Source organism: Pseudophryne corroboree (genome assembly GCF_028390025.1).
Source record: "Pseudophryne corroboree isolate aPseCor3 chromosome 7 unlocalized genomic scaffold, aPseCor3.hap2 SUPER_7_unloc_5, whole genome shotgun sequence".
Lineage (NCBI taxonomy): Eukaryota > Metazoa > Chordata > Amphibia > Anura > Myobatrachidae > Pseudophryne > Pseudophryne corroboree.
The window spans coordinates 433,009-456,803 of NW_026967614.1; the positions used below are offsets into that span (position 1 = coordinate 433,009).

Genomic DNA, 23,795 nt, shown 5'->3' on the forward strand with positions numbered 1-23,795 from the left:
TAGTCTTTGCCTGCAAGGCTACGCCCATTTTATGGAGACCATACCCATTTTTGCGAGGTCACGCCCCCCCATCCCGTCCGGAGCGCTCACGCAAATATAGTTTTTTTTATATATATATATATATATATATATATATATATATATATGGGGGAGGGGCACAATTTTTAATGCCAATGGTGGCGGGGGGCACGCATTTGAAGCCAAATTGTTTAGAAACACCCCTGCAAGAAAATATCTGTAAATCCAATGTTACCATAAGTGTGGCATATACCTGCGCTTGCTCGCGGGGTGAGAACATCTCCCTAATTGAATTCAGCGATATGAATAGAGGTTGTGCAGCAGCCACAGAAAGGGTTAATCTCTGCAGCTTGTCACTAAATTACATTGTTGCAATTTTAGCTGGGAGCTGCAATAATTACTCTAATATATAACACAGCCAACACTTCTATATTCACACAATATACTGCATGGTGAATATAGAAGTGGTGCTTACTAAACAGCACCTCCTACTGCATTCCACATCACCGCTGGTCACACTCATATCAGGCCCATAATGCTGTATACTATGCCATAGTGGTGCTTACTATATAACACCAGGTGCTGTGCAGTGGTCAAAACACACTAACTGGTCCCATGCTGTTGTTGAACTAAAGGCCTATACACACGATGAGATTCGGTCTATGCTAATAGGTTTAAAAAGGTTACATAAAAGCTACTTTATGTATTAATTGATTAAAGTTTTTAAGTTGTATTTTACAACCATACAATGATATGATATATAATGTATCGTATAATCATTACATAATGTTGATGGCATTGAATTGTCTCTGCCTTGACTAGTGGCAGCAGCTTCAGCACTAGGTGGAAGTGGATCTTGATCTTTCCCTATTTTACCCTCCACCTTTTTGTTCTCCATTTTTTAATGTGTGGAATTATATGCCAGTAATATATCTGGAATTAGACGGTGGTAATGTCTGGAATTAGATACCACTAGATAGATACCAGATATCACTGCATACCCTCCAACATTTTACACACAAAAATTGGTACAAATTAGAAAAAGGGGCGTGGTCATGGGTAAAGGGGGCGTGGTCACGCCCCTTTTCCTATACTTTCAATGGAAGTTTGGAGAGCCAAAAATAGGTACAGACCATGAAAAAAAGGTACTGTACCTATTAAAAAGGTACAGTTGGAGGGTATGTCACTGTGACTGGAATGATGACATATGCACAGTGACAGGACACTACCACAGCACCCTACAGCAGCCATATGCGGCACAAGACACTGGAGTATTAGTAATGTACTGTAGTATACTGAGCACCACAAGACAATGAGCAGTGATACGGAGCACTGATGAGATTACTAGAACTGACACTGAGCAGCCAGATGCAGCACTGGACTATTAGTAATGTTCTGTAGTATACTGAGCACCACAATGCAGCACAAAACAATGAGCAGTGATACTGAGCACTGATGAGGATACTAGAACTGACACTGAGCAGCAAGATGCAGCACTGGACTATTAGTAATGTACTCTAGTATACTGAGCACCACAATGCAGCACAAGACAATGAGCAGTGATACTGAGCACTGATGAGGATACTACTGAGAACTGACACTGAGCAGGAGAGACACACTACAATTTCATCTTGCGCCTCTTTTTTTATTTATCTTTGCATCATGTGCTGTTTGGGGCTATTTTTTTAAGTGCCATCCTGTCTGACACTGCAGTGCCACTCCTAGATGGGCCAGGTGTTTGTGCTGCCCACTTGGGTCGCTTAGCTTAGTCATCCAGGGACCTTGGTGCAAATTTTAGGACTAAAAATAATATTGAGAGGTGTGAGGTGTTCAGAATAGACTGGAAAGGAGTAGAAATTATGGTTATTGAGCTTAATACTATAGGATCAAAATTACCCCGAAATTCTATGATTTTAGCTGTTTGAGGTTTTAAAAAAAAATCACCCGAATCCAAAACCCAAAAGGGTGGTTTTGCCAAAACGCGTCCGTATCCAAAACACAACTGTGGATCCGAAACCAAAACCAAAACATGAAACACGAAAAATGCCCGCTGCACATCTCTAGTTAGGGGAGAAGCATGTAGCCTTGTAGACTATGCACAGCTATATCTAGAAAAATATACGATCTAATCTTTAACCAACCAATGCAAGAAAGTATTTAATGTGAAAATACGAAACACTAGACTAATTGGAGGTGCGCCCTAAAGCAAATTACAATGTTAGGATTAGGGGGTTCGGAAAGACCTCTAGTGTATACACTACTATAATAAGAATTTACTCACCGGTAATTCTATTTCTCGTAGTCCGTAGTGGATGCTGGGAACTCCGTAAGGACCATGGGGAATAGCGGGCTCCGAAGGAGGCTGGGCACTCTAGAAAGATCTTAGACTACCTGGTGTGCACTGGCTCCTCCCACTATGACCCTCCTCCAAGCCTCAGTTAGGTACTGTGCCCGGACGAGCGTACACAATAAGGAAGGATTTTGAATCCCGGGTAAGACTCATACCAGCCACACCAATCACACCGTACAACTCGTGATATGAAACACAGTTAACAGTATGAAACAATAGAGCCTCTCAACAGATGGCTCAACAATAACCCGATTTAGTTAACAATAACTATGTACAAGTATTGCAGATAAACCGCACTTGGGATGGGCGCCCAGCATCCACTACGGACTACGAGAAATAGAATTACCGGTGAGTAAATTCTTATTTTCTCTAACGTCCTAGTGGATGCTGGGAACTCCGTAAGGACCATGGGGATTATACCAAAGCTCCCAAACGGGCGGGAGAGTGCGGATGACTCTGCAGCACTGAATGAGAGAACTCCAGGTCCTCCTCAGCCAGGGTATCAAATTTGTAGAATTTTGCAAACGTGTTTGCCCCTGACCAAGTAGCTGCTTGGCAAAGTTGTAAAGCCGAGACCCCTCGGGCAGCCGCCCAAGATGAGCCCACCTTCCTTGTGGAATGGGCATTGACAGATTTTGGCTGTGGCAGGCCTGCCACAGTATGTGCAAGCTGAATTGTACTACAAATCCAACGAGCAATAGTCTGCTTAGAAGCAGGAGCACCCAGCTTGTTAGGTGCATATAGGATAAACAGCGAGTCAGATTTTCTGACTCTAGCCATTCTGGAAACATATATTTTCAGTGCCCTGACAACGTCTAGCAACTTGGAGTCCTCCAAGTCCCTAGTAGCCTAGGCACCACAATAGGCTGGTTCAGGTGAAACGCTGACACCACCTTTGGGAGAAACTGGGGACGAGTCCTCAATTCTGCCCTATCCATATGGAAAATCAAATAAGGGCTTTTACAAGACAAAGCCGCCAACTTTGATACTCGCCTGGCAGAAGCCAAGGCCAATAACATAACCACCTTCCACGTGAGATATTTCAGATCCACGGTTTTTAGTGGTTTAAACCAATGTGATTTTAAGAAACTCAACACCACGTTGAGATCCCAAGGTGCCACAGGAGGCACAAACGGGGGCTGACTCTGCAGCACTCCTTTTATAAATGTCTGAACTTCAGGTACTGAAGCTAGTTCTTTTTGAAAGAAAATCGACAGAGCCGAGATCTGTACCTTAATGGAACCCAATTTAAGGCCCATAGTCACTCCTGCTTGCAGGAAATGCAGAAATCGACCTAGTTGAAATTCCTCTGTTGGGGCCCTTTCGGCCTCACACCATGCAACATATTTTCGCCATATGCGGTGATAATGAGTTGCTGTAACCTCTTTCCTGGCTTTAGTAAGCGTAGGAATGACTTCCTCCGGAATGCCCTTTTCCTTCAGGATCCGGCGTTCAACCGCCATGCCGACAAACGCAGCCGCGGTAAGTCTTGGAACAGACAGGGCCCCTGCTGCCGCAGGTCCTGTCTGAGTGGCAGAGGCCATGGGTCCTCCGATATAAATTCTTGAAGTTCTGGGTACCAAGCTCTTCTTGGCCATCCACGAGTATCGTTCTTACTCCTCGCCTTCTTATTATTCTCAGTACCTTTGGTATGAGAGGCAGAGGGGAGAACACATAAACCGACTGGTACACCCACGGTGTTACCAGAGCGTCCATAGCTATCGCCTGAGGGTCCCTTGACCCGGTGCAATATCTTTTATAGCTTTTTGTTGAGGCGGGACGCCATCATGTCCACCTGTGGCCTTTCCCAATGGTGTACAATCCTATTGGAAGACTTCTGGAGGAAGTCCCCATTCTCCCGGGTGGAGGTCGTGTCTGTTGAGAAGATCTGCTTCCCAGTTGTCCACTCCGGGAATGAACACTGCTGACAGTGCTAACACATGATTTTCCGCCTATCGGAGAATCCTTGTGGCTTCTGCCATCGCCATCCTGCTTCTTGTGCCGCCCTGTTGGTTTACATGGGCGACTGCCGTGATGTTGTCTGATTGGATCAGTACCGGCTGGTTTTGAAGCAGAGGACTTGCCGGCCTCAGGGCATTGTAAATGGCCCTCAGGTCCAGAATATTTATGTGTAGGGAAATAACCTGACTTGACCAAAGTCCCTGGAAATTTCTTCCCTGTGTGACTGCCTCCCAGCCTCAAAGGCTGGAATCCATGGTCACTAGGACCTAGTCCTGTATGCCGAACCTGCGGCCCTCTTGAAGATGGGCACTCTGCAGCCACCACAGTAGAGATACCCTGGTCCTTGGAGACAGGGTTATCAGCCTATGCATCGGAAGATGCGATCCGGACCACTTGTCCAACAGGTCCCTCTGAAAAGTTCTTGTATGGAACCTGCCTAATGGGATTGCTTCGTAGGAAGCTACCATTTTTCCCAGGACTCGCGTGCAATGATGCACCGCTACCTATTTTGGCTTCAGGAGGTCTCTGACTAGAGATGACAACTCCTTGGCTTTCTCCTCCGGGAGAAACACTATTTCTGGTTTATGTCCAGAACCATCCCCAGGAACAGTAGACGTGTCATAGGAACCAGCTGTGACTTTGGACTGTTTAGAATCCAACCATGCTGTTGTAGCACTTTCCAAAATAGTGCTACCCCGACTACCAACTGCTCCTTGGACCTCGCCCTTATAACGAGATTGTCCAAGTACGGGATAATTACAACTCCCTTTTTTTTGAAGGAGTATCAACATTTCGGCCATTACCTTAATAAAACACCCTCGGTGCAATGTACAGTCCAAACGGCAGTGTCTGGACTTGGTAATGGTAATCCTGTACCACAAATCTGAGGTACTCCTGGCGAGGATGGTAAATGGGGACATGCAGGTAAGCATCCTTGATGTCCCAGGATACCATGTAATCCCCCTCGTCCAGGCTTGGAATAACCGCCCTGAGCGATTCCATCTTGAACTTGAATTTTTTTGTTCAAGGATTTTAAATATAAAATGGGTCACACCGAACCATGCGGTTTCGGTACCCCAACCCGTGTGGAATAGTAACCCCGTCCTTATTGAAGTAGGGGCACCTTGAGTATTACCTGCTGGGAATACCGCTTATTAATTGCCTCTAGCACAGCCTCCCTGCCTGAGGGAGTTGTCAGCAAGGCATATTTTAGGAAACGGCTGGGGGGAGACATCTCGAATTCCAGCTTGTACCCCTGGGCGTGCAGGGCATGGCGGCCTTTTGCGGCAATTGGATGACCCCTAGTTCGCATTAAACACCTCCACCCTCCTTCGGTGTGGGGCTCATGTTGGCTATGCCCCAGCCCCTGAAGAATTCAAGCTGATTTCTTGCAGCAGCTAGGCACTGTAACAGCTCCAGAGCTGCTCTGTAAGGCAAGTAAAAGGGCTTGGGCCCTGCAGCACTACCTGTAGTTCGCATTGTGCGCTGGAAGGCACAAATTAAGCAGACGAGAGAAGTCAGGATAGTGCGCAAGGGCATAGAAGGGAGCGGCTCAAGAAAAAAGAAGTGTAAACAGACAGCAAACTAGGCTGGAGAGAGACATGAGACAAAGAGATCTGAATTATACGAGAGCCGACCAGGGGAAACACAAATTATGCAGTCAAGTTTCCCACATTTGGGGGAATCGCAGGAGCAGCACACCCAGAGTGCAATTGGTGAGCCTTGCCCTGGGAGAAGCACATTCATGATCATAGTATCTTACCTAGCAGGTAAGAAGGAGTTGGGCTAGAGCTGGGGAGGGTCGCTGCTCGGGCACCCCCCTGTCAAGTGAAGGTGATCCAACTGAGGCAGCACAAGGGAACTCTCGAAAGAAGAACAAGGCTAGAGGAAGATCTGAGACAAAGAAATCTGACTTTTACCAGAGCTGACCAGAGGAAAGCACAAACACAGTCCCCCACTACCACAAATAATGCTGTCAAGTTTACAACATTTGGGGAAATAACAGGGGTCAGCATACCCAGAATGCAATGAATGAACCTCACCCTGGGAGAACAATCTTCATGACCATGGTATCTCCTATGCAAAATAAGTATGATTTGGGATAGGGCTGGGGAGGGCCGCTGCTCAGGCACATCTCTGTCAAGTAAAGGAGATTCAACTGAGGCAGCACAAGGGAACTCTCATCTGGGGACAACAACTGCAGGAGGTACACATATTTTCAGATGAACATGGGAGGGCAGAAGGCTGCCTAATACTGAAGCACCCCCAAACAACAAACCAAATGCAACAACTAGTGCAAGCATTCCTGGGGGAAGGCCTGCAGCAGATGGATTTGCATATGGTGATGTCATCCAAGCAGTGGGTCAAAGTTGGCTTCAACCCTCGTCTGCATATGAAAAGAGAAAATTGGCATGCAGGGCATGGCGGCCTTTTGCGGTGCTTGGATGACCCCTAGTTCGCATTAAACACCTCCACCCTCCTTCGGTGTGGGGCTCATGATGGCTATGCCCCAGCCCCTGAAGCATTCAAGCTGATTTCTTGCAGCAGCTGGGCACTGTAACAGCTCCAGAGCTGCTCTGTAAGGCAAGTAAAAGGGTGTGGGCCCTGCAGCACTACCTGTAGTTTGCATTGTGCGTTGGAAGGCACAAAGTAAGCAGACGGGAGAAGTCAGGATAGTGCGCAAGGGCATAGAAGGGAGCAACTCAAGAAAAGAGAAGTGGAAACAGACTGCAAATTAGGCTGGAGAGTGACCTGAGACAAAGAGATCTGAATTATACGAGAGCCGACCAGGTGAAACACAAATTATGCAGTCAAGTGTCCAACATTTGGGGAAACCGCAGGAGTAGCACACCCAGAGTGCAATGGGTGAGCCTTGCCCTGGGAGAAGCACCTTCATGATCATAGTATCTCACCTGGCAGGTAAGTAGGAGCTGGGCTAGAGCTGGGGAGGGTCGCTGCTCGGGCACCCCCCTGTCAAGTGAAGGAAATCAAACTGAGGCAGCACAAGGGAACTCTTGAAAGAAGAACAAGGCTAGAGGAAGATCTGAGACAAAGAAATCTGACTTTTACCAGAGCTGACCAGAGGAAAGCACAAACACAGTCCCTCACTACCACAAATAATGCAGTCCAGTTTCCCACATTTGGGGAAATCACAGGGGTCAGCATACCCAGAATGCAATGAATGAACCTCACCCTGGGAAAACAATCTTCATGACCATGGTATCTCCTATGCAAAATAAGTATGATTTGGGATAGAGCTCGGGAGGGCCGCTGCTCAGGCACATCTCTGTCAAGTAAAGGAGATTCAACTGAGGCAGCACAAGGGAACTCTCATCTGGGGACAACAACTGCAGGGAGAACACATATTTTCAGATGAACATGGGAGGGCAGAGGCTGCCTAATACTGAAGCACCCCCAAACAACAAACTAAATGCAACAACTAGTGCAAGCATTCCTGGGGGAAGGCCTGCAGCAGATGGATTTGCATATGGTGATGTCATCCAAGCAGTGGGTCAAAGTTGGCTTCAACCCTCATCTGCATATGAATAGAGAAGAGGGGCGTGCAGGGCATGGCGGCCTTTTGCGGCGCTTGGATGACCCCTAGTTCGCATTAAACACCTCCACCCTCCTTCGGTGTGGGGCTCATGTTGGCTATGCCCCAGCCCCTGAAGCATTCAAGATGATTTCTTGCAGCAGCTGGGTACTGTAACAGCTCCAGAGCTGCTCTGTAAGGCAAGTAAAAGGGTGTGGGCCCTGCAGCACTACCTGTAGTTTGCATTGTGCATTGTAAGGCACTAAGTAAGCAGACGGGAGGAGAAGTCAGGATAGTGCACTAGGGTATAGAAGGGAGGGGCTCAAGAAAAAAGAAGTGGAAACAGACAGCAAACTAGGCTGGAGAGAGACCTGAGACAAAGAGATCTGAATTATATGAGAGCTGACCAGGGGAAACACAAATTATGCAGTCAAGTTTCCCACATTTGGGAAAATCGCAGGAGCAGCACACCCAGAGTGCAATGGGTGATCCTTGTCCTGGGAGAAGCAACTTCATGATCATAGTATCTCACCTGGCAGGTAAGTGGAGTTGGGCTAGAGCTGGGGAGGGTCGCTGCTCGGGCACCCCCCTGTCAAGTGAAGTAGATCCAACTGAGGCAGCACAAGGAAACTCTCGATAGAAGAACAAGGCTAGAGGAAGATCTAAGACAAATAAATCTGACTTTTACCAGAGCTGACCAGAGGAAAGAACAAACACAGTCCCCCACTACCACAAATAATGCAGTCGAGTTTCCCACATTTGTGGAAATCACAGGGGTCAGCAAACCCAGAATGCAATGAATGAACCTCACCCTGGGAGAACAATCTTCATGACCATGGTATCTCCTATGCAAAATAAGTATGATTTGGGATAGGGCTGGGGAGGGCCGCTGCTCAGGCACATCTCTGTCAAGAATTTATAAAGTCTATACATATATATAGCCAAATGTCAATATATATATAGAACCCAGTGCTCCTATCAAAACTTATCTATTTCACCAATTTGTTGCTTATTTAATCTTTATACATCTATTAATTTTCACCATATATTATAAAATGGTGCTCCCATAGGTAGTACTGTTCTACTAATAATAAACCAAATTTTAAAGATAATCACACTTGTTATCAAGGGAGCGCAAAAAATAAAATATACAAGCTCTTTATTTTTAAAAAATATATATAGACAGAAGAAACCCACATTCAATAAAATACAATGGAGTCAACATATATAGGCACCACTATCCATATCTAAATGTAATCAGGATCTATTTCATATTGCCCTTGATGACAACGGAATGTTTATTAAAGTGTCCAAAAAATCCTCCTGGATACAGCTGTTGTAATTTAATCGTTACTTTCCAATTGTAATTGATACATTAAATTCCTTCTTGTGGATGAACAGCAACAGTTGTAACCAACGCCTCTTATTTACTGCAGTTAAAGTTCATATGTAACTCACGTGAGTAATGAAAGAAAACAGGGGGAGAGCGCTGTGATGGTTGGTGAAACACAGCGGTATGCTACGACCCCCGTTAACCGTGGCTGGATCTTATTGGCACTCGCGGTCGGGATATTTCTTCCTGCCGTGGGTAGAGACCTCCTTTTGCTCGGTCTCAAATTGCTTTTTCCCCTTCACCGCTGTCTTTACATCAGACGTCCGCCGTGATGTAGCTCGTTCATGAACGGGCTTATATCTCAGCAATCAGAGTGTCCGGTAATCACCTTCCTTACGCGTTTCTCCGCTGTTATCCAAGAGCGGTTTCGTCAGAGGATACATCAGCAGCCTAGCAGGCTCTTTTTAAAATGCACCGGACCAATAGTATTACTAATTAGTTGATTGGATACATACATGTACTAATTGGATGCATACATGTAATGACTCACATATGGAACAACTTTCTAATTGCATTTGCACATATAAAGGCATTTCATAATATAAAAATAAGCAACATGGTGATTAAAAATAATAATAAAATAAGCAACAAGGTGGTTTAAAAAATAACAGAAAATATATAATCTATATACAGATTAACCTATAATCTTTCAATCAATACCTCATATCTATAATCACATATACATAATTCAGAGACTCAGCACTAAGGATCCCCATTTACTTATATAAAACCTTTTAGGGTAACATAAATCCAGGCCACTACTAAAGCAGTTCTTGTGGCGCAGGGGAAACATCACCTGCATTCTATGCAGCTAGTCCCATGTTCGAATCCAACCCGCTCAGCTTAACATCAATATTATTTATTTACTTTTAATGGGATCATTCTATCAATTCATTTTTACCTTTAATTTTTGTTAATATTATTTCTATATTTCATTATTTTAACCCCTGGAATAATTACATTGCTGTTTAAACAACAAAAAGAATTGAAGAAAAAATAAATATTAAACAGACAATTTAAGGATTCGAAGATTTAAATATTTAAAGATTTTAAAATTTAAAACAGGGAGGGGGGGGAGGGAGGGGGGCCTTTTGGGAGAAGGAGGGGAAAATAATAAAAATAGAAAAAAAAATATATATATAGAACCAAGAGAAAGTGTAAAAAGAGGATGGAGGAAGAAATCTGATGTTCATCATTACTAGTGGATTTTACTAAGGAACTTTAAAGAAATACACACAACAGGGTTATACAGTTTCATCCTAAGAGGAAAGCTGTTTCCAAAATAGCTACTTCTAATAATTTTGTTTATTTATTAAACATACAATAAATGGATATTCAATAAATAATATATTAGGTAAATCAATAGATAAAATCTTCAGAGACTGCCAATGTTGTTCTGTTCGATGCTCTCATTCAGACCATCAGGTGTAAGGGTACCCAAAGAAAAAATCCAAAATGCCTCCCTTGTCAAGTAAAGGAGATTCAACTGAGGCAGCACAAGGGAACTCTCATCTGGGGACAACAACTGCAGGGAGAACACATATTTTCAGATGAACATGGGAGGGCAGAAGGCTGCCTAATACTGAAGCACCCCCAAACAACAAACCAAATGCAACAACTAGTACAAGCATTCCTGGGGGAAGGCCTGCAGCAGATGGATTTGCATATGGTGATGTCATCCAAGCAGTGGGTCAAAGTTGGCTTCAACCCTCGTCTGCATATGAAAAGAGAAAAGGGGCGTGCAGGGCATGGCGGCCTTTTGCGGCGCTTGGATGACCCCTAGTTCGCATTAAACACCTCCACCCTACTTCGGTGTGGGGCTCATGTTGGCTATGCCCCAGCCCCTGAAGCATTCAAGCTGATTACTTGCAGCAGCTGGGCACTGTAATAGCTCCAGAGCTGCTCTGTAAGGCAACTAAAAGGGTGTGGGCCCTGCAGCACTACCTGTAGTTCGCATTGTGCGTTGGAAGGCACAAAGTAAGCAGACGGGAGAAGTCAAGATAGTGCGCAAGGGCATAGAAGGGAGTGGCTCAAGAAAAGAGAAGTGTAAACAGACAGCAAACTAGGCTGGAGAGAGACATGAGACAAAGAGATCTGAATTATACGAGAGCCAACCAGGGGAAACACAAATTATGCAGTCAAGTTTCCCACATTTGGGGAAATCGCAGGAGCAGCACACCCAGAGTGCAATTGGTGAGCCTTGCCCTGGGAGAAGCACCTTCATGATCATAGTATCTTACCTAGCAGGTAAGAAGGAGTTGGGCTAGAGCTGGGGAGGGTCGCTGCTCGGGCACCCCCCTGTCAAGTGAAGGAGATCCAACTGAGGCAGCACAAGGGAACTCTCGAAAGAAGAACAAGGCTAGAGGAAGATCTGAGACAAAGAAATCTGACTTTTACCAGAGCTGACCAGAGGAAAGCACAAACACAGTCCCCCACTACCACAAATAATGCTGTCAAGTTTACCACATTTGGGGAAATCACAGGGGTCAGCATACCCAGAATGCAATGAATGAACCTCACCCTGGGAGAACAATCTTCATGACCATGGTATCTCCTATGCAAAATAAGTATGATTTGGGATAGGGCTGGGGAGGACCGCTGCTCAGGCACTTCTCTGTCAAGTAAAGGAGATTCAACTGAGGCAGCACAAGGGAACTCTCATCTGGGGACAACAACTGCAGGAGGTACACATATTTTCAGATGAACATGGGAGGGCAGAAGGCTGCCTAATACTGAAGCAACCCCAAACAACAAACCAAATGCAACAACTAGTGCAAGCATTCCTGGGGGAAGGCCTGCAGCAGATGGATTTGCATATGGTGATGTCATCCAAGCAGTGGGTCAAAGTTGGCTTCAACCCTCGTCTGCATATGAAAAGAGAAAATTGGCATGCAGGGCATGGCGGCCTTTTGCGGTGCTTGGATGACCCCTAGTTCGCATTAAACACCTCCACCCTCCTTCGGTGTGGGGCTCATGATGGCTATGCCCCAGCCCCTGAAGCATTCAAGCTGATTTCTTGCAGCAGCTGGGCACTGTAACAGCTCCAGAGCTGCTCTGTAAGGCAAGTAATAGGGTGTGGGCCCTGCAGCACTACCTGTAGTTTGCATTGTGCGTTGGAAGGCACAAAGTAAGCAGACGGGAGGAGAAGTCAGGATAGTGCACAAGGGTATAGAAGGGAGGGGCTCAAGAAAAAAGAAGTGGAAACAGACAGCAAACTAGGCTGGAGAGAGACCTGAGACAAAGAGATCTGAATTATATGAGAGCCGACCAGAGGAAACACAAATTATGCAGTCAAGTTTCCCACATTTGGGGAAATCGCAGGGGCAGCACACCCAGAGTGCAATGGGTGAGCCTTGCCCTGGGAGAAGCAACTTCATGATCATAGTATCTCACCTGGCAGGTAAGTAGGAGTTGGGCTAGAGCTGGGGAGGGTCGCTGCTCGGGCACCCCCCTGTCAAGTGAAGGAGATCCAACTGAGGCAGCACAAGGGAACTCTCGAAAGAAGAACAAGGCTAGAGGAAGATCTGAGACAAAGAAATCTGACTTTTACCAGAGCTGACCAGAGGAAAGCACAAACACAGTCCCCCACTACCACAAATAATGCAGTCGAGTTTCCCACATTTGGGGAAATCACAGGGGTCAGCATACCCAGAATGCAATGAATGAACCTAACCCTGGGAGAACAATCTTCATGACCATGGTATCTCCTATGCAAAATAAGTATGATTTGGGATAGGGCTGGGGAGGGCCGCTGCTCAGGCACATCTCTGTCAAGTAAAGGAGATTCAACTGAGGCAGCACAAGGGAACTCTCATCTGGGGACAACAACTGCAGGGAGAACACATATTTTCAGATGAACATGGGAGGGCAGAAGGCTGCCTAATACTGAAGCACCCCCAAACAACAAACCAAATGCAACAACTAGTGCAAGCATTTCTGGGGGAAGGCCTGCCGCAGATGGATTTGCATATGGTGATGTCATCCAATCAGTGGGTCAAAGTTGACTTCAACCCTTGTCTGCATATCAAAAGAGAAAAGGGGCGTGCAGGGCATGGCGGCCTTTTGCGGCGCTTGGCTGACCCCTAGTTTGCATTAAACACCTCCACCCTCCTTCGGTGTGGGGCTCATGTTGGCTATGCCCCAGCCCCTGAAGCATTTAAGCTGATTTCTTGCAGCAGCTGGGCACTGTAACAGCTCCAGAGCTGCTCTGTAAGGCAAGTAAAAGGGTATGGGCCCTGCAGCACTACCTGTAGTTTGCATTGTGCGTTGGAAGGCACAAAGTAAGCAGACGGGAGAAGTCAGGATAGTGCACAAGGGCATAGAAGGGAGCGGCTCAAGAAAAGAGAAGTGGATCAGACAGCAAACTAGGCTGGAGAGAGACCTGAGACAAAGAGATCTGAATTATACGAGAGCCGACCAGGTGAAACACAAATTATGCAGTCAAGTGTCCCACATTTGGGGAAATCGCAGGGACAGCACACCCAGAGTGCAATGGGTGAGCCTTGCCCTGGGAGAAGCAACTAAGTAGGAGTTGGGCTAGAGCTGGGGAGGGTCGCTGCTCGAGCAGCCCCCTGTCAAGTGAAGGAGATCCAACTGAGGCAGCACAAGGGAACTCTCGAAAGAAGAACAAGGCTAGAGGAAGATCTGAGACAAAGAAATCTGACTTTTACCAGAGCTGACCAGAGGAAAGCACAAACACAGTCCCCCACTACCACAAATAATGCAGTCGAGTTTCCCACATTTGGGGAAATCACAGGGGTCAGCATACCCAGAATGCAATGAATGCACCTAACCCTGGGAGAACAATCTTCATGACCATGGTATCTCCTATGCAAAATAAGTATGATTTGGGATAGGGCTGGGGAGGGCCGCTGCTCAGGCACATCTCTGTCAAGTAAAGGAGATTCAACTGAGGCAGCACAAGGGAACTCTCATCTGGGGACAACAACTGCAGGGAGAACACATATTTTCAGATGAACATGGGAGGGCAGAAGGCTGCCTAATACTGAAGCACCCCCAAACAACAAACCAAATGCAACAACTAGTGCAAGCATTCCTGGGGGAAGGCCTGCCGCAGATGGATTTGCATATGGTGATGTCATCCAAGCAGTGGGCCAAAGTTGGCTGGAACCCTCATCTGCATATGAAAAGAGAAAAGGGTTATGCAGGGCATGGCGGCCTTTTGCGGCGCTTGGATGACCCCTAGTTCGCATTAAACACCTCCACCCTACTTCGGTGTGGGGCTCATGTTGGCTATGCCCCAGCCCCTGAAGCATTTAAGCTGATTTCTTGCAGCAGCTGGGCACTGTAACAGCTCCAGAGCTGCTCTGTAAGGCAAGTAAAAGGGTATGGGCCCTGCAGCACTACCTGTAGTTTGCATTGTGCGTTGGAAGGCACAAAGTAAGCAGACGGGAGAAGTCAGGATAGTGCACAAGGGCATAGAAGGGAGCGGCTCAAGAAAAGAGAAGTGGATCAGACAGCAAACTAGGCTGGAGAGAGACCTGAGACAAAGAGATCTGAATTATACGAGAGCCGACCAGGTGAAACACAAATTATGCAGTCAAGTGTCCCACATTTGGGGAAATCGCAGGGACAGCACACCCAGAGTGCAATGGGTGAGCCTTGCCCTGGGAGAAGCAACTAAGTAGGAGTTGGGCTAGAGCTGGGGAGGGTCGCTGCTCGAGCAGCCCCCTGTCAAGTGAAGGAGATCCAACTGAGGCAGCACAAGGGAACTCTCGAAAGAAGAACAAGGCTAGAGGAAGATCTGAGACAAAGAAATCTGACTTTTACCAGAGCTGACCAGAGGAAAGCACAAACACAGTCCCCCACTACCACAAATAATGCAGTCGAGTTTCCCACATTTGGGGAAATCACAGGGGTCAGCATACCCAGAATGCAATGAATGCACCTAACCCTGGGAGAACAATCTTCATGACCATGGTATCTCCTATGCAAAATAAGTATGATTTGGGATAGGGCTGGGGAGGGCCGCTGCTCAGGCACATCTCTGTCAAGTAAAGGAGATTCAACTGAGGCAGCACAAGGGAACTCTCATCTGGGGACAACAACTGCAGGGAGAACACATATTTTCAGATGAACATGGGAGGGCAGAAGGCTGCCTAATACTGAAGCACCCCCAAACAACAAACCAAATGCAACAACTAGTGCAAGCATTCCTGGGGGAAGGCCTGCCGCAGATGGATTTGCATATGGTGATGTCATCCAAGCAGTGGGCCAAAGTTGGCTGGAACCCTCATCTGCATATGAAAAGAGAAAAGGGTTATGCAGGGCATGGCGGCCTTTTGCGGCGCTTGGATGACCCCTAGTTCGCATTAAACACCTCCACCCTCCTTCGGTGTGGGGCTCATGTTGGCTATGCCCCAGCCCCTGAAGCATTCAAGCTGATTTCTTGCAGCAGCTGGGCACTGTAACAGCTCCAGAGCTGCTCTGTAAGGCAAGTAAAAAGGTGTGGGCCCTGCAGCACTACCTGTAGTTCGCATTGTGCGTTGGAAGGCACAAAGTAAGCAGACGGGAGAAGTTAGGATAGTGCGCAAGGGCATAGAAGGGAGCGGCTCAAGAAAAGAGAAGTGGAAACAGACAGCAAACTAGGCTGGAGAGAGACCTGAGACAAAGAGATCTGAATTATACGAGAGCCGACCAGGGGAAACACAAATTATGCAGTCAAGTGTCCCACATTTGGGGAAATCGCAGGAGCAGCACACACAGAGTGCAATGGGTGAGCCTTGCCCTGGGAGAAGCACCTTCATAATCATAGTATCTCACCTGGCAGGTAAGTAGGAGTTGGGCTAGAGCTGGGGAGGGTCGCTGCTCGGGTACCCCCCTGTCAAATGAAGGAGATCCAACTGAGGCAGCACAAGGGAACTCTCGAAAAAAGAACAAGGCTAGAGGAAGATCTGAGACAAAGAAATCTGACTTTTACCAGAGCTGACCAGAGGAAAGCACAAACACAGTCCCCCACTACCACAAATAATGCAGTCGAGTTTCCCACATTTGGGGAAATCACAGGGGTCAGCATACCCAGAATGCAATGAATGAACCTCACCCTGGGAGAACAATCTTCATGACCATGGTATCTCCTATGCAAAATAAGTATGATTTGGGATATGGCTGGGGAGGGCCGCTGCTCAGGCACATCTCTGTCAAGTAAAGGAGATTCAACTGAGGCAGCACAAGGGAACTCTCATCTGGGGACAACAACTGCAGGGAGAACACATTTTCAGATGAACATGGGAGGGCAGAAGGCTGCCTAATACTGAAGCACCCCCAAACAAAAAACCAAATGCAACAACTAGTACAAGCATTCCTGGGGGAAGGTCTGCAGAAGACGGATTTGCATACGGTGATGTCATCCAAGCAGTGGGCCAAAGTTGGCTGGAACCCTCATCTGCATATGAAAAGAGAAAAGGGGTATGCAGGGCATGGCGGCCTTTTGCGGCGCTTGGATGACCCTTAGTTTGCATTAAACACCCCCACCCTCCTTCGGTGTGGGGCTCATGTTGGCCATGCCCCAGCCCCTGAAGCATTCAAGCAGATTTCTTGCAGCAGCTTGGCACTGTAACAGCTCCAGAGCTGCTCTGTAAGGCAAGTAAAAGGGTGTGGGCCCTGCAGCACTACCTGTAGTTTGCATTGTGCATTGTAAGGTACAAAGTAAGCGGATGGGAGGAGAAGTCAGGATAGTGCACAAGGGTATAGAAGGGAGGGGCTCAAGAAAAAAGAAGTGGAAACAGACAGCAAACTAGGCTGGAGAGAGACCTGAGACAAAGAGATCTGAATTATATGAGAACCGACCAGGGGAAACACAAATTATGCAGTCAAGTTTCCCACATTTGGGGAAATCGCAGGGGCAGCACACCCAGAGTGCAATGGGTGAGCCTTGCCCTGGGAGAAGCAACTTCATGATCATAGTATCTCACCTGGCAGGTAAGTAGGAGTTGGGCTAGAGCTGGGGAGGGTCGCTGCTCGGGCACCCCCCTGTCAAGTGAAGGAGATCCAACTGAGGCAGCACAAGGGAACTCTCGAAAGAAGAACAAGGCTAGAGGAAGATCTGAGACAAAGAAATCTGACTTTTACCAGAGCTGACCAGAGGAAAGCACAAACACAGTCCCCCACTACCACAAATAATGCAGTCGAGTTTCCCACATTTGGGGAAATCACAGGGGTCAGCATACCCAGAATGCAATGAATGAACCTAACCCTGGGAGATCAATCTTCATGACCATGGTATCTTCTATGCAAAATAAGTATGATTTGGGATAGGGCTGGGGAGGGCCGCTGCTCAGGCACATCTCTGTCAAGTAAAGGAGATTCAACTGAGGCAGCACAAGGGAACTCTCATCTGGGGACAACAACTGCAGGGAGAACACATATTTTCAGATGAACATGGGAGGGCAGAAGGCTGCCTAATACTGAAGCACCCCCAAACAACAAACCAAATGCAACAACTAGTGCAAGCATTTCTGGGGGAAGGCCTGCCGCAGATGGATTTGCATATGGTGATGTCATCCAAGCAGTGGGTCAAAGTTGACTTCAACCCTTGTCTGCATATCAAAAGAGAAAAGGGGCGTGCAGGGCATGGCGGCCTTTTGCGGCGCTTTGCTGACCCCTAGTTTGCATTAAACACCTCCACCCTCCTTCGGTGTGGGGCTCATGTTGGCTATGCCCCAGCCCCTGAAGCATTTAAGCTGATTTCTTGCAGCAGCTGGGCACTGTAACAGCTCCAGAGCTGCTCTGTAAGGCAAGTAAAAGGGTATGGGCCCTGCAGCACTACCTGTAGTTTGCATTGTGCGTTGGAAGGCACAAAGTAAGCAGACGGGAGAAGTCAGGATAGTGCACAAGGGCATAGAAGGGAGCGGCTCAAGAAAAAAGAAGTGGAAACAGACAGCAAACTAGGCTGGAGAGAGACCTGAGACAAAGAGATCTGAATTATACGAGAGCCGACCAGGTGAAACACAAATTATGCAGTCAAGTGTCCCACATTTGGGGAAATCGCAGGGGCAGCACACCCAGAGTGCAATGGGTGAGCCTTGCCCTGGGAGAAGCAACTTCATGATCATAGTATCTCACCTGGCAGGTAAGTAGGAGTTGGGCTAGAGCTGGGGAGGAGTCGCTGCTCGAGCAGCCCCCTGTCAAGTGAAGGAGATCCAACTGAGGCAGCACAAGGGAACTCTCGAAAGAAGAACAAGGCTAGAGGAAGATCTGAGACAAAGAAATCTGACTTTTACCAGAGCTGACCAGAGGAAAGCACAAACACAGTCCCCCACTACCACAAATAATGCAGTCGAGTTTCCCACATTTGGGGAAATCACAGGGGTCAGCATACCCAGAATGCAATGAATGCACCTAACCCTGGGAGAACAATCTTCATGACCATGGTATCTCCTATGCAAAATAAGTATGATTTGGGATAGGGCTGGGGAGGGCCGCTGCTCAGGCACATCTCTGTCAAGTAAAGGAGATTCAACTGAGGCAGCACAAGGGAACTCTCATCTGGGGACAACAACTGCAGGGAGAACACATATTTTCAGATGAATATGGGAGGGCAGAAGGCTGCCTAATACTGAAGCACCCCCAAACAACAAACCAAATGCAACAACTAGTACAAGCATTCCTGGGGGAAGGTCTGCAGAAGACGGATTTGCATACGGTGATGTCATCCAAGCAGTGGGCCAAAGTTGGCTGGAACCCTCATCTGCATATGAAAAGAGAAAAGGGGTATGCAGGGCATGGCGGCCTTTTGCGGCGCTTGGATGACCCTTAGTTCGCATTAAACACCCCCACCCTCCTTCGGTGTGGGGCTCATGTTGGCCATGCCCCAGCCCCTGAAGCATTCAAGCTGATTTCTTGCAGCAGCTGGGCACTGTAACAGCTCCAGAGCTGCTCTGTAAGGCAAGTAAAAGGGTGTGGGCCCTGCAGCACTACCTGTAGTTTGCATTGTGCATTGTAAGGTACAAAGTAAGCGGATGGGAGGAGAAGTCAGGATAGTGCACAAGGGTATAGAAGGGAGGGGCTCAAGAAAAAAGAAGTGGAAACAGACAGCAAACTAGGCTGGAGAGAGACCTGAGACAAAGAGATCTGAATTATATGAGAACCGACCAGGGGAAACACAAATTATGCAGTCAAGTTTCCCACATTTGGGGAAATCGCAGGGGCAGCACACCCAGAGTGCAATGGGTGAGCCTTGCCCTGGGAGAAGCAACTTCATGATCATAGTATCTCACCTGGCAGGTAAGTAGGAGTTGGGCTAGAGCTGGGGAGGGTCGCTGCTCGGGCACCCCCCTGTCAAGAGAAGGAGATCCAACTGAGGCAGCACAAGGGAACTCTCGAAAGAAGAACAAGGCTAGAGGAAGATCTGAAACAAAGAAATCTGACTTTTACCAGAGCTGACCAGAGGAAAGCACAAACACAGGCCCCCACTACCACAAATAATGCAGTCAAGTTTCCCACATTTGGGGAAATCACAGGGGTCAGCATACCCAGAATGCAATGAATGAACCTAACCCTGGGAGAACAATCTTCATGACCATGGTATCTCCTATGCAAAATAAGTATGATTTGGGATAGGGCTGGGGAGGGCCGCTGCTCAGGCACATCTCTGTCAAGTAAAGGAGATTCAACTGAGGCAGCACAAGGGAACTCTCACCTGGGGACAACAACTGCAGGGAAAACACATATTTTCAGATGAACATGGGAGGGCAGAAGGCTGCCTAATACTGAAGCACCCCCAAACAACAAACCAAATGCAACAACTAGTGCAAGCATTCCTGGGGGAAGGCCTGCCGCAGATGGATTTGCATATGGTGATGTCATCCAAGCAGTTGGTCAAAGTTGGCTTCAACCCTCGTCTGCATATGAAAAGAGAAAAGGGGCGTGCATGGCATGGCGGCCTTTTGCGGAGCTTGGCTGACCCCTAGTTTGCATTGAACACCTCCACCCTCCTTCGGTGTGGGGCTCATGTTGGCAATGCCCCAGCCCCTGAAGCATTCAAGCTGATTTCTTGCTGCAGCTCGGCACTGTAACAGCTCCAGAGCTGCTCTGTAAGGCAAGTAAAAGGGTGTGGGTCCTGCAGCACTACCTGTAGTTTGCATTGTGCATTGGAAGGCACAAAGTAAGCAGACGGGAGGAGAAGTCAGGATAGTGTACAAGGGTATAAAAGGGAGGGGCTCAAGAAAAAAGAAGTGGAAACAGACAGCAAACTAGGCTGGAGAGAGACCTGAGACAAAGAGATCTGAATTATACGAGAGCCGACCAGGTGAAACACAAATTATGCAGTCAAGTGTCCCACATTTGGGGAAATCGCAGGGGCAGCACACCCAGAGTGCAATGGGTGAGCCTTGCCCTGGGAGAAGCAACTTCATGATCATAGTATCTCACCTGGCAGGTAAGTAGGAGTTGGGCTAGAGCTGGGGAGGGTCGCTGCTCGAGCAGCCTCCTGTCAAGTGAAGGAGATCTAACTGAGGCAGCACAAGGGAACTCTCGAAAGAAGAACAGGGCTAGAGGAAGATCTGAGACAAAGAAATCTGACTTTTACCAGAGCTGACCAGAGGAAAGCACAAACACAGTCCCCCACTACCACAAATAATGCAGTTGAGTTTCCCACATTTGGGGAAATCACAGGGGTCAGCATACCCAGAATGCAATGAATGAACCTAACCCTGGGAGAACAATCTTCATGACCATGGTATCTCCTATGCAAAATAAGTATGATTTGGGATAGGGCTGGGGAGGGCCGCTGCTCAGGCACATCTCTGTCCAGTAAAGGAGATTCAACTGAGGCAGCACAAGGGAACTCTCATCTGGGGACAACAACTGCAGGGAGAACACATATTTTCAGATGAACATGGGAAGGCAGAAGGCTGCCTAATACTGAAGCACCCCCAAACAACAAACCAAATGCAACAACTAGTGCAAGCATTCCTGGGGGATGGCCTGCCGCAGATGGATTTGCATATGGTGATGTCATCCAAGCAGTGGGTCAAAGTTGGCTTCAACCCTCGTCTGCATATGAAAAGAGAAAAGGGTTATGCAGGGCATGGCGGCCTTTTGCGGCGCTTGGCTGACCCCTAGTTTGCATTAAACACCTCCACCCTCCTTTGGTGTGGGGCTCATGTTGGCTATGCCCCAGCCCCTGAAGCATTCAAGCTGATTTCTTGCAGCAGCTGGGCACTGTAACAGCTCCAGAGCTGCTCTGTAAGGCAAGTAAAAGGGTGTGGGCCCTGCAGCACTACCTGTAGTTTGCATTGTGCGTTGGAAGGCACAAAGTAAGCAGACGGGAGAAGTCAGGATAGTGCGCAAGGGCATAGAAGGGAGCGGCTCAAGAAAAGAGAAGTGGAAACGGACAGCAAACTAGGCTGGAGAGAGACCTGAGACAAAGAGATCTGAATTATACGAGAGCCGACCAGGGGAAACACAAATTATGCAGTCAAGTTTCCCACATTTGGGGAAATCGCAGGAGCAGCACACCCAGAGTGCAATGGGTGAGCCTTGCCCTGGGAGAAGCACCTTCATGATCATAGTATCTCACCTGGCAGGTAAGTAGGAGTTGGGCTAGAGCTGGGGAGGGTCGCTGCTCGGGCACCCCCCTGTCAAGTGAAGGAGATCCAACTGAGGCAGCACAAGGGAACTCTCGAAAGAAAAACAAGGCTAGAGGAAGATCTGAGACAAAGAAATCTGACTTTTACCAGAGCTGACCAGAGGAAAGCACAAACACAGTCCCCCACTACCACAAATAATGCAGTCGAGTTTCCCACATTTGGGGAAATCACAGAGGTCAGCATACCCAGAATGCAATGAATGAACCTCACCCTGGGAGAACAATCTTCATGACCATGGTATCTCCTATGCAAAATAAGTATGATTTGGGATAGGGCTGAGGAGGGCCGCTGCTCAGGCACATCTCTGTCAAGTAAAGGAGATTCAACTGAGGCAGCACAAGGGAACTCTCATCTGGGGACAACAACTGCAGGGAGAACACATATTTTCAGATGAACATGGGAGGGCAGAAGGCTGCCTAATACTGAAGCACCCCCAAACAACAAACCAAATGCAACAACTAGTGCAAGCATTCCTGGGGGAAGGCCTGCAGCAGATGGGTTTGCATATGGTGATGTCATCCAAGCAGTGGGTCAAAGTTGGCTTCAACCCTCGTCTGCATATGAAAAGAGAAAAGGGGCGTGCAGGGCATGGCGGCCTTTTGCGGCGCTTGGCTGACCCCTAGTTTGCATTAAACACCTCCACCCTCCTTCGGTGTGGGGCTCATATTGGCTATGCCCCAGCCCCTGAAGCATTCAAGCTGATTTCTTGCAGTAGCTGGGCACTGTAACAGCTCCAGAGCTGCTCTGTACGGCAAGTAAAAGGGTGTGGGCCCTGCAGCACTACCTGTAGTTTGCATTGTGCATTGGAAGGCACAAAGTAAGCAGACGGGAGAAGTCAGGATCGTGCGCAAGGGCATAGAAGGGAACGGCTCAAGAAAAGAGAAGTGGAAACAGACAGCAAACTAGGCTGGAGAGAGACCTGAGACAAAGAGATCTGAATTATACGAGATCCGACCACGGGAAACACAAATTATGCAGTCAAGTTTCCCACATTTGGGGAAATCGCAGGAGCAGCACACCCAGAGTGCAATGGGTGAGCCTTGCCCTGGGAGAAGCACCTTCATGATCATAGTATCTCACCTGGCAGGTAAGTAGGAGTTGGGCTAGAGCTGGGGAGGGTCGCTGCTCGGGCACCCCCCTGTCAAGTGAAGGAGATCCAACTGAGGCAGCACAAGGGAACTCTCGAAAGAAAAACAAGGCTAGAGGAAGATCTGAGACAAAGAAATCTGACTTTTACCAGAGCTGACCAGAGGAAAGCACAAACACAGTCCCCCACTACCACAAATAATGCAGTCGAGTTTCCCCCATTTGGGGAAATCACAGGAGTCAGCATACCCAGAATGCAATGAATGAACCTCACCCTGGGAGAACAATCTTCATGACCATGGTATCTCCTATGCAAAATAAGTATGATTTGGGATAGGGCTGGGGAGGGCCGCTGCTCAGGCACATCTCTGTCAAGTAAAGGAGATTCAACTGAGGCAGCACAAGGGAACTCTCATCTGGGGACAACAACTGCAGGGAGAACACATCTTTTTTAGATGAACATGGGAGGGCAGAAGGCTGCCTAATACTGAAGCACCCCCAAACTAAAATTCTAGTTTCTCTAATGTCCTAGAGTATGCTGGGGACTCCGTAAGGACCATGGGGATAAACGGGCTCCGCAGGAGACATGGGCACTTTAAGAAAGACTTTAGTTCTGGGTGTGCACTGGCTCCTCCCTCTATGCCCCTCCTCCATACCTCAGTTTGATACTGTGCCCATTTGAAACTGGGTGCTTTTCAGGAGCTCTCCTGAGCTTTCTGACAGAAAGTATTTTGTTAGGTTTTTAATTTTCAGGGAGCACTGCTGGCAACAAACTCCCTGCATCGAGGGACTGAGGGGAGAGAAGCAGCCCTACTCTCTGAGTTGCAAGGTCCTGCTTCTTAG

At 47.8% G+C, this 23,795-nt stretch overlaps 24 non-coding genes and 2 pseudogenes across 24 annotated transcripts; all 26 read right to left on the bottom strand.

Moving 5' to 3' along the window:
• Nucleotides 1-5,944: 5,944 nt before the first annotated feature.
• LOC134986722 (U1 spliceosomal RNA) lies at nt 5,945-6,107 on the bottom strand. The gene has a single exon (XR_010192549.1). It is a non-coding gene; the product is annotated as a U1 spliceosomal RNA (small nuclear RNA).
• A 152-nt stretch (nt 6,108-6,259) lies between these two features.
• Nucleotides 6,260-6,423, bottom strand: LOC134986763 (U1 spliceosomal RNA). Its single transcript, XR_010192588.1, has one exon. It is a non-coding gene; the product is annotated as a U1 spliceosomal RNA (small nuclear RNA).
• A 671-nt stretch (nt 6,424-7,094) lies between these two features.
• Nucleotides 7,095-7,257, bottom strand: LOC134986707 (U1 spliceosomal RNA). The gene has a single exon (XR_010192536.1). It is a non-coding gene; the product is annotated as a U1 spliceosomal RNA (small nuclear RNA).
• Nucleotides 7,258-7,409: 152 nt separating this feature from the next.
• Nucleotides 7,410-7,573, bottom strand: LOC134986754 (U1 spliceosomal RNA). Its single transcript, XR_010192580.1, has one exon. It is a non-coding gene; the product is annotated as a U1 spliceosomal RNA (small nuclear RNA).
• Nucleotides 7,574-8,267: 694 nt separating this feature from the next.
• On the bottom strand, nt 8,268-8,409 carry LOC134986708 (U1 spliceosomal RNA; annotated as a pseudogene).
• Nucleotides 8,410-8,560: 151 nt separating this feature from the next.
• On the bottom strand, nt 8,561-8,724 carry LOC134986742 (U1 spliceosomal RNA). The gene has a single exon (XR_010192569.1). It is a non-coding gene; the product is annotated as a U1 spliceosomal RNA (small nuclear RNA).
• Nucleotides 8,725-11,347: 2,623 nt separating this feature from the next.
• Nucleotides 11,348-11,510, bottom strand: LOC134986719 (U1 spliceosomal RNA). Its single transcript, XR_010192545.1, has one exon. It is a non-coding gene; the product is annotated as a U1 spliceosomal RNA (small nuclear RNA).
• A 152-nt stretch (nt 11,511-11,662) lies between these two features.
• LOC134986741 (U1 spliceosomal RNA) lies at nt 11,663-11,826 on the bottom strand. The gene has a single exon (XR_010192568.1). It is a non-coding gene; the product is annotated as a U1 spliceosomal RNA (small nuclear RNA).
• A 674-nt stretch (nt 11,827-12,500) lies between these two features.
• Nucleotides 12,501-12,663, bottom strand: LOC134986681 (U1 spliceosomal RNA). The gene has a single exon (XR_010192510.1). It is a non-coding gene; the product is annotated as a U1 spliceosomal RNA (small nuclear RNA).
• Nucleotides 12,664-12,815: 152 nt separating this feature from the next.
• On the bottom strand, nt 12,816-12,979 carry LOC134986725 (U1 spliceosomal RNA). Its single transcript, XR_010192552.1, has one exon. It is a non-coding gene; the product is annotated as a U1 spliceosomal RNA (small nuclear RNA).
• A 956-nt stretch (nt 12,980-13,935) lies between these two features.
• Nucleotides 13,936-14,099, bottom strand: LOC134986734 (U1 spliceosomal RNA). Its single transcript, XR_010192561.1, has one exon. It is a non-coding gene; the product is annotated as a U1 spliceosomal RNA (small nuclear RNA).
• A 956-nt stretch (nt 14,100-15,055) lies between these two features.
• LOC134986735 (U1 spliceosomal RNA) lies at nt 15,056-15,219 on the bottom strand. Its single transcript, XR_010192562.1, has one exon. It is a non-coding gene; the product is annotated as a U1 spliceosomal RNA (small nuclear RNA).
• A 671-nt stretch (nt 15,220-15,890) lies between these two features.
• On the bottom strand, nt 15,891-16,053 carry LOC134986701 (U1 spliceosomal RNA). The gene has a single exon (XR_010192530.1). It is a non-coding gene; the product is annotated as a U1 spliceosomal RNA (small nuclear RNA).
• Nucleotides 16,054-16,205: 152 nt separating this feature from the next.
• On the bottom strand, nt 16,206-16,369 carry LOC134986687 (U1 spliceosomal RNA). The gene has a single exon (XR_010192515.1). It is a non-coding gene; the product is annotated as a U1 spliceosomal RNA (small nuclear RNA).
• A 672-nt stretch (nt 16,370-17,041) lies between these two features.
• On the bottom strand, nt 17,042-17,204 carry LOC134986678 (U1 spliceosomal RNA). Its single transcript, XR_010192506.1, has one exon. It is a non-coding gene; the product is annotated as a U1 spliceosomal RNA (small nuclear RNA).
• Nucleotides 17,205-17,356: 152 nt separating this feature from the next.
• Nucleotides 17,357-17,520, bottom strand: LOC134986755 (U1 spliceosomal RNA). Its single transcript, XR_010192581.1, has one exon. It is a non-coding gene; the product is annotated as a U1 spliceosomal RNA (small nuclear RNA).
• Nucleotides 17,521-18,191: 671 nt separating this feature from the next.
• Nucleotides 18,192-18,354, bottom strand: LOC134986691 (U1 spliceosomal RNA). The gene has a single exon (XR_010192519.1). It is a non-coding gene; the product is annotated as a U1 spliceosomal RNA (small nuclear RNA).
• Nucleotides 18,355-18,507: 153 nt separating this feature from the next.
• On the bottom strand, nt 18,508-18,671 carry LOC134986736 (U1 spliceosomal RNA). The gene has a single exon (XR_010192563.1). It is a non-coding gene; the product is annotated as a U1 spliceosomal RNA (small nuclear RNA).
• Nucleotides 18,672-19,345: 674 nt separating this feature from the next.
• LOC134986679 (U1 spliceosomal RNA) lies at nt 19,346-19,508 on the bottom strand. The gene has a single exon (XR_010192508.1). It is a non-coding gene; the product is annotated as a U1 spliceosomal RNA (small nuclear RNA).
• A 152-nt stretch (nt 19,509-19,660) lies between these two features.
• LOC134986744 (U1 spliceosomal RNA) lies at nt 19,661-19,824 on the bottom strand. Its single transcript, XR_010192571.1, has one exon. It is a non-coding gene; the product is annotated as a U1 spliceosomal RNA (small nuclear RNA).
• Nucleotides 19,825-20,498: 674 nt separating this feature from the next.
• Nucleotides 20,499-20,661, bottom strand: LOC134986692 (U1 spliceosomal RNA). The gene has a single exon (XR_010192520.1). It is a non-coding gene; the product is annotated as a U1 spliceosomal RNA (small nuclear RNA).
• A 152-nt stretch (nt 20,662-20,813) lies between these two features.
• LOC134986721 (U1 spliceosomal RNA) lies at nt 20,814-20,977 on the bottom strand. Its single transcript, XR_010192548.1, has one exon. It is a non-coding gene; the product is annotated as a U1 spliceosomal RNA (small nuclear RNA).
• A 671-nt stretch (nt 20,978-21,648) lies between these two features.
• Nucleotides 21,649-21,811, bottom strand: LOC134986676 (U1 spliceosomal RNA). The gene has a single exon (XR_010192504.1). It is a non-coding gene; the product is annotated as a U1 spliceosomal RNA (small nuclear RNA).
• Nucleotides 21,812-21,963: 152 nt separating this feature from the next.
• LOC134986727 (U1 spliceosomal RNA) lies at nt 21,964-22,127 on the bottom strand. Its single transcript, XR_010192553.1, has one exon. It is a non-coding gene; the product is annotated as a U1 spliceosomal RNA (small nuclear RNA).
• A 682-nt stretch (nt 22,128-22,809) lies between these two features.
• On the bottom strand, nt 22,810-22,961 carry LOC134986672 (U1 spliceosomal RNA; annotated as a pseudogene).
• A 152-nt stretch (nt 22,962-23,113) lies between these two features.
• Nucleotides 23,114-23,277, bottom strand: LOC134986739 (U1 spliceosomal RNA). Its single transcript, XR_010192566.1, has one exon. It is a non-coding gene; the product is annotated as a U1 spliceosomal RNA (small nuclear RNA).
• Nucleotides 23,278-23,795: the final 518 nt, after the last annotated feature.